Here is a 9,243-nt window from a genome sequence, read left to right as displayed (position 1 = left end):
CACTACAGGATATCGAAATTTGTATAAAATATAAGACTCAAGCTCGTCTTCTGTATTTCAATAGTTAAAGAACAGATACTGTTAAATTGTTCCACACATATTACTCCCATAAAGAAATTGCCTGTCCACAAGCAAGAACTATATGTCGATTCTGTTAGAAAAATGAGGAAAAGGTAGAATATTAGTTGAAGGATCTGTGAAAGTGTTTTCATCCTAGACCTAAACAAAAAAATTAGGCAAATCAAATTCTTGCAGTAAGTCAGAATCAAGGAAGTCTTGATTAACGAAATTTTATAAATGATATTCTGATTAATCACATATATCAGAAACACCCCCTCTAGATTGCTCACAAACAGTGTCTACCTCAATTTCAGAATCCTCCCAAATATATTAAGGTAACGTTTCAGAGACATGCTATGTTTTTGAAATACCACCTGGTGCACTCTTCATCTCCTAAGTTACATCAGAGAGGTTTTCATGAACTCTGAGTGGACCACAATATATATAAGCTATTCGATGACGAGGAACCCACTTTGAGATTAATAATGGCTGGAGACGGCTTGAATGGGTAATGAAGAAAAACTTTAATATAAGTTTAACATAACAGCAAATGTACAGCGTTTCGACAAGGTTTTGTCATCATCAGGTACCTCCCACTAGTGTGTCAATCCCACTATTCGTTGGTAAAAGAGTAGCCCAAGAGTTGGCGATGGGTGGTGATGACTAGCTGCCTTCCCTCTAGTCTTACACTGCTAAATTATGGGCGGCTAGCGCAGATAGCCCTCGTGTAGCTTTGCGCGAAATTCAAAAACAAACAAACAAACACAGAAAACATAGTTCGCGATGTTGTCAGATAGACAGTTGCCTTTTTAATTGGAAAATTATATAATGGCTAGGACTGCCTTGCCCTTGCACTCGGGTTGCATTGGGGGAAGGTAGCATGTGCAAAGTGTAGGCGTGCTCAAGCCTGGCTTAGTTGATGTTTTTATATATTATTCATAAAGCTAGGTTTGCCCTTACAATACTAACTTTTAGAGATTTTGTAACTTTGTATGAACTTTAACTTTGTCTTTAACATTAATGTTTGCTATTTTGTTTTAGAGTAGCATTGAACTGTTAGAAACACTAACTTTTGAGGGAGTTGGAGTTTGCTTTTTACCTAACTTATAGTTTAAACAGGTGGAATATTTTTTCTGATTTGAACCTAACTTTGGGGCTTATTTGGAATTTTACTTTGCCCATTTAACTTTAGTTTTTGTGTAACTTACAAGGGAGAGGACACTGAACTGAAATGAGAAACCATTAAAGGTGTCTTCACTCTTCTCTTGGCATTTCAACGGATTTACAATAAACACTTTTCCTTGTATTTCGGTTTTGTCTTTGTGATAATAAAGATTTTGAGATGTGAATTTGTGTACCGTCTCTTTTTGCACGACAAATTTAGTCAGAGTTTGAAAAAACAAACAAACAAACAAAAAAAAACAGCACACACGTCGCAAATCGATATTCTCTGATCTCCGAGTTAGCACAAATTGTTTTTGTTTTTTTGCAGTAACTGAGTAAAGCCTTGGATCCATTCTGTCCAGTACGCTCGGACTCTTACGAACTCAGTTTCTCTGTTAAATTCATCGGTATACCATGTCGAACAAGTACCACATAAACTAGTAGTTATGCAACATTTATAGCTGTATCTTCCCTGACAGGAAACACTTCCATCTCTTTAACAATTAGTAATGATGAATCCCATGGTGTTCCTCCTAGAACTATGTTAACCCCCCTCCCCCATAAACCATTATTATTTTTGGAAGGTTCTTTACCTTTATCATCACGTTCGAAAACTTTAAATGGCTGGTCCAGTAATTGGTCTCATCCCAAAATGCATTGAAAATAACACTCTAAAGGTGAACAAAATTTCTTTAACATATAAAACCGAAGATGGATTTCTGTATGTCATTAGTCAGATAAGTCTGGCTAAACTGGATATCACAATGTAAATGTCTGCTTGACGTAGAAACTGAAACTCCTGCCGCACACTCCGGCGCACTTCCTTCGACAACACTTCCAATCAACGTGGGAAATAAATATTCTGCTAATCTTCAGCATGTTTAATTTTGTTTGTTTGTTATGAAATTCACGCAAAGCTACACGAGGTCTATCTGCGCTAGCCGTCCCTAATTTAGCAGTGTAAGACTAGAGGGAAGTCAGCTGGTCATCATCACCCACCGCCAACTCTTGGGCTACTCTTTTACCAACGAATAGTGGGATTGACCGTCACATTATAACGCCCCCACAGCTGAAATAGCGAGCATGTTTGGTGGGACGAGGATTCGAACCCGCGACCCTCAGATTGCAAGTCGAGCGCCATAACCACCTGGCCATGCCGGGCCTTAATTTTATGGAATACATAGCAAAATCATTATTTATTTTCTTTTAAGAAAACGTACTAAATCAAACTGATCTCTTCGGAGATTAATTTGGTTTTGAAAATATCAGTGTATCACACTCTATGTCATCATTTAATTAAAGTAAAATTACCAATCACAAAGTATGTGTGTGGGGAAGAGTGGGGAGGAGGTGTTAAGTGTAAAACTACTCAATGAGTTATTTGTCCTCTACCCACCATAGGTATTGAAACCTATTTATTGACGTCGTAATCCTGCAGACTTACCGCTAAGCCGCTAGTATAGTGGGATTTTGGTTTTAGTACCTCTACTGCCGAAGGTGTTACTTTAATTATAAACCATCGACAGGGAAAGGATATTTTGGGTTGATTTTCCATGATGTCATTTACAGCATTGCGTTTGCGCACGTTCAGATTCTCGTAGACGTGTGTGGAAGTTATATATATATATTCTTTCTACATCGTGTAGCCAAGTTTGGTAGTCGAGAAGTGATTTTTTCCGTGTGATTGTCTCAGGCTACATTATTTCCAGTTTCTACTAACAGTGTTTATTTAATCATTCATCATTCCGTCATTAATAAGAGCTAGAATCAACGGGTGGGGAGCTTCTCGTCAGGTGAATTGTTTATGTAAATCAAACAAAACCAGTGTACTTAAATGTAATGACTGTGAGGGTAAGTGTAACTGTGTTGTGTAACGGTACCAGTACTGGCAGTAGAGCTACCCATCCACATTAATTAAAGATGAGATAAAAATTTTGGTAATCCAAGTGCAGTACTCTGTACTTCTCTAATTAAAGGATATATGCAATATATTTGTCCAACATTCCAATTCATCCAGCTTCTAAGTCTATAATATTTCAACATTCTCAATGCAGAAAAAAAAATACAAAAAGTTTAATGTTATTAGCCAAATTTACAAATTATGCCCTTATCAATGATATTGTTTTTAATATAAACAAGAAAAAGCAAAGGTCCAAGCAGTGACTTGGAAGCACTACACTAGTAACAAGGGCCCAGGATGACTGGATTTTGTTAATCACAGCCTTTTTGCTTTGCTTTCTCCCATTCAACTGCTCTACAACTTACAAGTACCAATTATATTTCATTTAGTTAGTTTCCCTAACCCATACTGATATGATTTTCTTAGCTAATGTTTTGTGGAATATACTTTCCTAAGCTTTTTGAAATTCTGTGTATCCTAAGTCCACACCATCTCTCTCCCACCCCCCAAATATATATATATATATATATGTATTACTTGTAGTTTTAGTTAGCCTAACAATATCTTAGAATGTAATATACTGTGCATCTAGCAGCTTCCTGTAAAGCTACCAGCAGTACTGTTAATTTTATACCAGAATAGATTATTGAAGTGAATTGCCTTCCCATGGTGCACACTTATGTCAACTACAAATAATTTTATAATATATTATTACTATTAGCTTTAATTATAAATAGTTTTTATATGCAAGTAATGATACAGATGTTTATATTTATCATGTTGTATTCCTGAGAGTCTAATTGTAATGTTAGATGAGATTATTGATAGTAAGTTGTAGTACTACTGCTAGTAAACTAGCAAGTAGGTGATATTATAATTATACTAAGAAACATCAATAAAGAATTAAGTGTAAGTACAATTATGGTAAATAATGCCATCAGTCAAGATTGAAAGCAGTGTAAGTTGTAAATTGCAACAAGAAGTAGCCTAACAGGTAGGTGAATGATAAAAGTAAAACCTCGGGGAGCCTAATTATTAGAATGTACAGGAAAGTTACAAAATTTGTATATAGTGTTTCTTATAGTGTCTGATTAAAGCAATGTGTGGCATTTCAGGAAAGCTTTTGAACTGTATAAACAGTCCTCTTGTAGCTCAATGACTAGCCAGCAAAGCTCTCACATCAAGGATCTGGCTTAGAATTGTGGTTGAGAGGTGGATAGCCTATTAATTATGGAGTTTTGCACTAAGTTGAAAATTATGAAAACAAAATGTAAATAAGTAGCATAAATATATTTTATTTAACATGTGCATTTCTTGAATTACAAAAATTAGACAAAACATAATGCCAAAATGTGCCAATTATATATTACTGTACTACAATTATGATGTATTCTTTTAACATACTCAATTTCAGCATGAATGATATATACTCTGGCAGACCATATGGTCTTAGAGAGTGATTTCAGTATGAGACTTTTGCCTTTCAGAGGTTAAAAAATGGTATTACTTATCATTGAAAAACTAAGATGGCATTATCATAAGATTTTTCAGTATGAGTTCTGAAAAGTTAAGAGGGTGAGTAGAACCGGGAACAAATTCAAGTACTGGGTTACTATTGTAATCTGTGCTTGTAGGCCAGTGTATTTCCTTCCTAGCCTTGTTGCTGGCAGTGTTAGAAGTATGGCAAAGATATCCAACAGTAGAAACTTCAAATTCATGTAATGTTTTAATAGTGTATCTGTGAGGTTTCCAGCTTCATGTCCTTGTAATGGTATAAATTTCAAAAAAAAATTTTCTTTTAATTTACTTATATCAACATGTTACACTATATATGTTAGCTGTTGTATTTGTGAAACATTTGTATGGAATCCACAATAATTTAAAAGTACTTTTCTGTCTTTACCTTTGTTACAATCACTGGCAAAAACTTTTGTCCTATTAATCAGATGAATTTGTTTCGTATTTTGAGTGATAAACATGAAGGTGTTTCAGTGCTACTATAGCTTGCGGTCTACAAAGATATTTACACTATAGCGTGCAGTCTACACAGATATTATCATCATCACCTTTTTAATGATTCACTAAAACATAATGTCTTGCTAAATAATATATATCTATCCACGTTTTTGTTCGGCAAATAATAATAATTTAATTAGTTGTGTGTTCCAAAAGAGTATCTTAAATTTAGGTTATAATTGTGCTAGTTTTGTTTGTTGGAATTTGTTTCATTCCGATTATGTTTGCCCCCAAAATGTTATGTAATGGTATTTTATACTTTATTAGTTTAAAAAAGGTTTTTTTTATAATAAATGGTGACAATTGCAAATAAACAAAAGTTAAAATGATGATGATTAATGTATCTGTGTAGACTGTACATTATAGTAGCATCAGTGTTTCTTTACCCATATCTTTAAATCTGCTTATATGCTTAACTGGTTTAAGTAGTAATGTTCAGCTGCTTAGGTAAATTACACAATTTAACTTATGAATAAGAGAATTAAGAATCACTCGCACAACTTATCTTCAGAATAGGAGAATTAAGAATTGCATGACATGGTAATTTTCAGAATATGTAAGTTGTGGAGTACACTTAAATAGGTGTAGAATTTTTCAATCAATAGAATTGGATCTCCAGTAAGTGTTGCTTTTGTGATATACTGAAGGTTGGACACAAATTCTAATGATGAATCTAAAATTACATATATTGTTCTAACTTGCAAAAATTAAGTAACACCAATGAAACAACTTACAGTGGGCTTCTGTTGTACTAAATAGAACAAATTACTCTTGACCACGAATAATCTTAAAAAAAAAGTAAGGTTTTTGTCATAGTACCCCAAAGACCAGTATTGTAGATTTAAATTTTTCAGTGAAACCAGAAGCACTGCTCATTATATTGATTTTAAATTATAACAAAAGAGAAAAGGTCAAGGTAATGAATTATTAATCAAAACTATCCTACTGTTTCCTTTCAAGATTTTAATACTTATTTAAATACATGCTCATTAGGATGAACCATAATGATCATAGCGTATGTGGGAGTGCAAGGCTTGTGGCATGCAAAAAAAAATGTTTGCATATAGAGGGCAGCACTAAACAATAAGTATCTATCAAAAATACATACATAGTGTTGTAAAATGTTAACTTCATATACAATACCTTACCTCCATTCACATATTAACTAGAATGAAGTGGTGGAGGGATCTGTGCAAAAGTTACCTAGATGATCCCCCTTTGGAAAACATTAGAAGACAACCAATGGAGTGTAACACCCTATATCATGAAAGTATAGGGGCACACCCATGGGAGATAACATTCCTTCTGTACAAGGGTATACTCTTTGCCCATACTGAAGAAAATGAATTGCCAAGTTGGGTGAAAAAGAAGCAAGTCCAGAAACACAGTATGGAAACTGGACATGCTGTAAGGGCACATTAGACCATATGTGATGGGTGAGCTCCAGTCCAAAACCAGAAGCATTAGGAATGTTTCATCCATTCCGCAGTAGGAGGAGAATCTCAACCATCTTCATTTCTATATCAGGAAGTAGTATAAAAGTTATAATTTTCCTATACATCCCCGCACATATATAGCTAATACCTCTTCTCATGTTTCCCACCTGTCCTTCCCACTTCTGGTGTATCTTTTCTTGCCCAATTTCAAAGTGATGTTTGAACAATCAGTATAGTGGAAGACAACTGTGCTAGGAAGGTGTGTTGCACTTCTATTGGTGGAGGGTTGTTGCATGTTCACTTGCATACTACAGCTGAGAGTTTATCTGCGAGCCTAAAGGCTAGTGGTGAGTGGAAAAATTGCACATTTAGAGGGTAGCACAAAGTTGAGGAAAGGTAACATGAGAGGATGTGAGTAATTATTGAAAATACATATTTATTTTTGGAAAATGCTAACGTTACATAACTTAATTTGAACTGTTAAGAGCTTTCAACTGAACTTTCACGTATCTCTTTCTCCAGTAAAGGCTCAATACAGATACTTGTTTATTTCTTTTGTTGAATAATTGTTTTGAATAAAGATTGTATTAATGTATGGAAGCTTGTGTCCAGTCTCTTTCTTTGTGTCAGTCTTGTTAAAGTTGGGCTTATGCTTCACAATACTCTTTCTGGTGAGCCTTCAGTTATATCGTGGTTGCTACCTGATTACTCTAAGGAAAATCGGTAAATTTGAGAGTAAGATAAAAGTTTTAAACATGAAAAAGTTACAATTAAGTGGTTGAGCATTAGTTTATTAGGCCTAATGATTCATTATCCTTGATGGTGTTTGACCTGTAATATGCTTGTTCTTAAAGACTAGATTTTCTAATCATAATCAATGTATATGGTAGTGACACATAGAAAAACACTTGAGTAAAATATTTTGGGTGAATTAGATTTTAATAGGAAGTTACATATTGAGAACTCCAGTAAATCAAACTGTGTAATAATTTTATAGGGAAGGCTTGCCATAGAGTTTGTACAGATTCCAGACGGTCCTTTCTTGTTTGAGGAGTGTAACTGTGAAGACGGTCCACCCTGGGGTGAAAGCTGAGACAAACAGCAGTTGATTTGTCTTGTGGTCTAGCCGTGTAAGTACAGAATAAAAATAATTAAATTTGAAAATACAGGAATATATATGCATTTATTTAACTGGTTCCTTAATGAAATGTTAAATACACACACACACTTAAGCTTTCTAATAATTTTAGTCTTGGTAAAAAAATAAATAAATTTCTTAATTGAAAATATAATACATTTACATTAGCAACCAGTTGTAATTGAGTTCGTTATATTTCTTCTTAAATTTGTGTTACTAGCAGTAGAAACCTTAATAAGCTAGCATTATTAAAGACAGTTATCCAGATAGAAAACAAAAGAGTTTATTAATGTTTATTTTATGTCCTTGTCCTTGTTATATGTAATGATTGCATTTAAAAAAAAAGTGCACTTAATGAGAAATATGAATACCAATTTATATGTAAGAAAATAGGGATGCATTCCACAACCTATACACTACTGCCCCCAATTCCATTTCTGTCACTTCTTCATGAAATGCAAACAGTAAGCACCTACTGGTAATCAAATATAATACAGTAACAAAATTATGATACAATAAATAAAGCATTTAATGTTCACAAACAAAAGAAAACTCATAGGCTCTGGTACATGAGGCAGTTTTCGTGATGGTCTACATGTTGTGAGAAGAGAATGGTGCAGGGTCTGATTCTACATCACTTGTAGGAGCTACAGGCAGGGTAACATATAGAAGTGAAGGGACAGGAGAAGCAGCTGGAACATGACTGGGTGATGGCTGAGCAAGGCTTTAGGAATTGCAGAGTGCTTTGCTGCCCATTGCCTTTGTGCATAACCCTCCTTGTAGGAAGGGAGCAAGAACAGTGTTTAAACTCCTGTTAAACTGCAAGCTCCCTTCCAGGCTTGGGTTCATGTCAATTACTTTCTGAGCAAGAGCCTCAACATGTAAAGAAAGTTAGCTAGCCTCTTCATTGTCGTGTCCTTGATGTTAGATCTCGGTGGTGAGCAGTGTCTGAGACACTGTTCCGCTGAGAGGCATGGTGTGACTGACTCGGAACATGTTCTCCCATGCTTAACCGCATAAGGCTGAATTATTCTAACATATAATTAATTTTTAATAGAAATAGGGTCCTTGCATATGCAGAAAATACACATAATGAGGACTTCAGGTATTGACTCTTAAGTTGTGGTACAAAAAGTAATGGGTTATAAGAAATGTCTTATGTAAAATAAAAGTGGAGACAACTAATACTCAAAGTAGTAGAAATGATCCTTTAATTACTTGTTTTCTTCTATATGCAATAAAATTAAGTACTTCTGGTAAAAAATTAAGTTTTTTACAATATAACCTGAGAATTATCAGTTGGATTCTTTAACCCAGTAATCATCAGTTGTGTTCATATGGATCCTGTATGCTTTTTAAACGTACTGTTTAGGCATGAAATTGTTTATGGGTTTGTTGGTTATAGGATCTCTAACACACAAGTCACAAATAAAAAATATGAGTACTGTTGTAATTACTACTGTGATTTCCTGTGTATTTTGCTTAGAAATATGTGACAGTGGTGGGATTCAGCCGGTTCGCACCGGTTC

At 34.6% G+C, this 9,243-nt stretch overlaps 1 protein-coding gene across 3 annotated transcripts in view; it reads left to right on the top strand.

Annotated features, from left to right (window-relative positions):
- The first annotated feature begins 2,826 nt into the window (after positions 1–2,826).
- LOC106460446 (ornithine decarboxylase-like) overlaps positions 2,827–9,243 on the top strand; it is a 43,128-nt gene continuing 36,711 nt past the window's right edge. For 2 of the 3 annotated variants that reach the window (XM_022387297.1, XM_013920144.2), the window contains exons 1-2: positions 2,827–3,017; positions 7,574–7,706. The gene's annotated coding sequence lies outside the window, so the exon portion shown is untranslated. Of the gene's footprint in view, positions 3,018–3,051; positions 3,076–7,573; positions 7,707–9,243 lie in introns of those variants that run through there. The other variant, XM_022387291.1, reaches the window with a different exon arrangement.

The sequence above is a fragment of the Limulus polyphemus genome, unplaced genomic scaffold (assembly GCF_000517525.1).
Source record: "Limulus polyphemus unplaced genomic scaffold, Limulus_polyphemus-2.1.2 Scaffold33, whole genome shotgun sequence".
Taxonomy (NCBI): Eukaryota; Metazoa; Arthropoda; class Merostomata; order Xiphosura; family Limulidae; genus Limulus; species Limulus polyphemus.
Note: the sequence above shows the minus strand (reverse complement) of the source record. Positions and strands in the feature narration are given on the sequence as shown.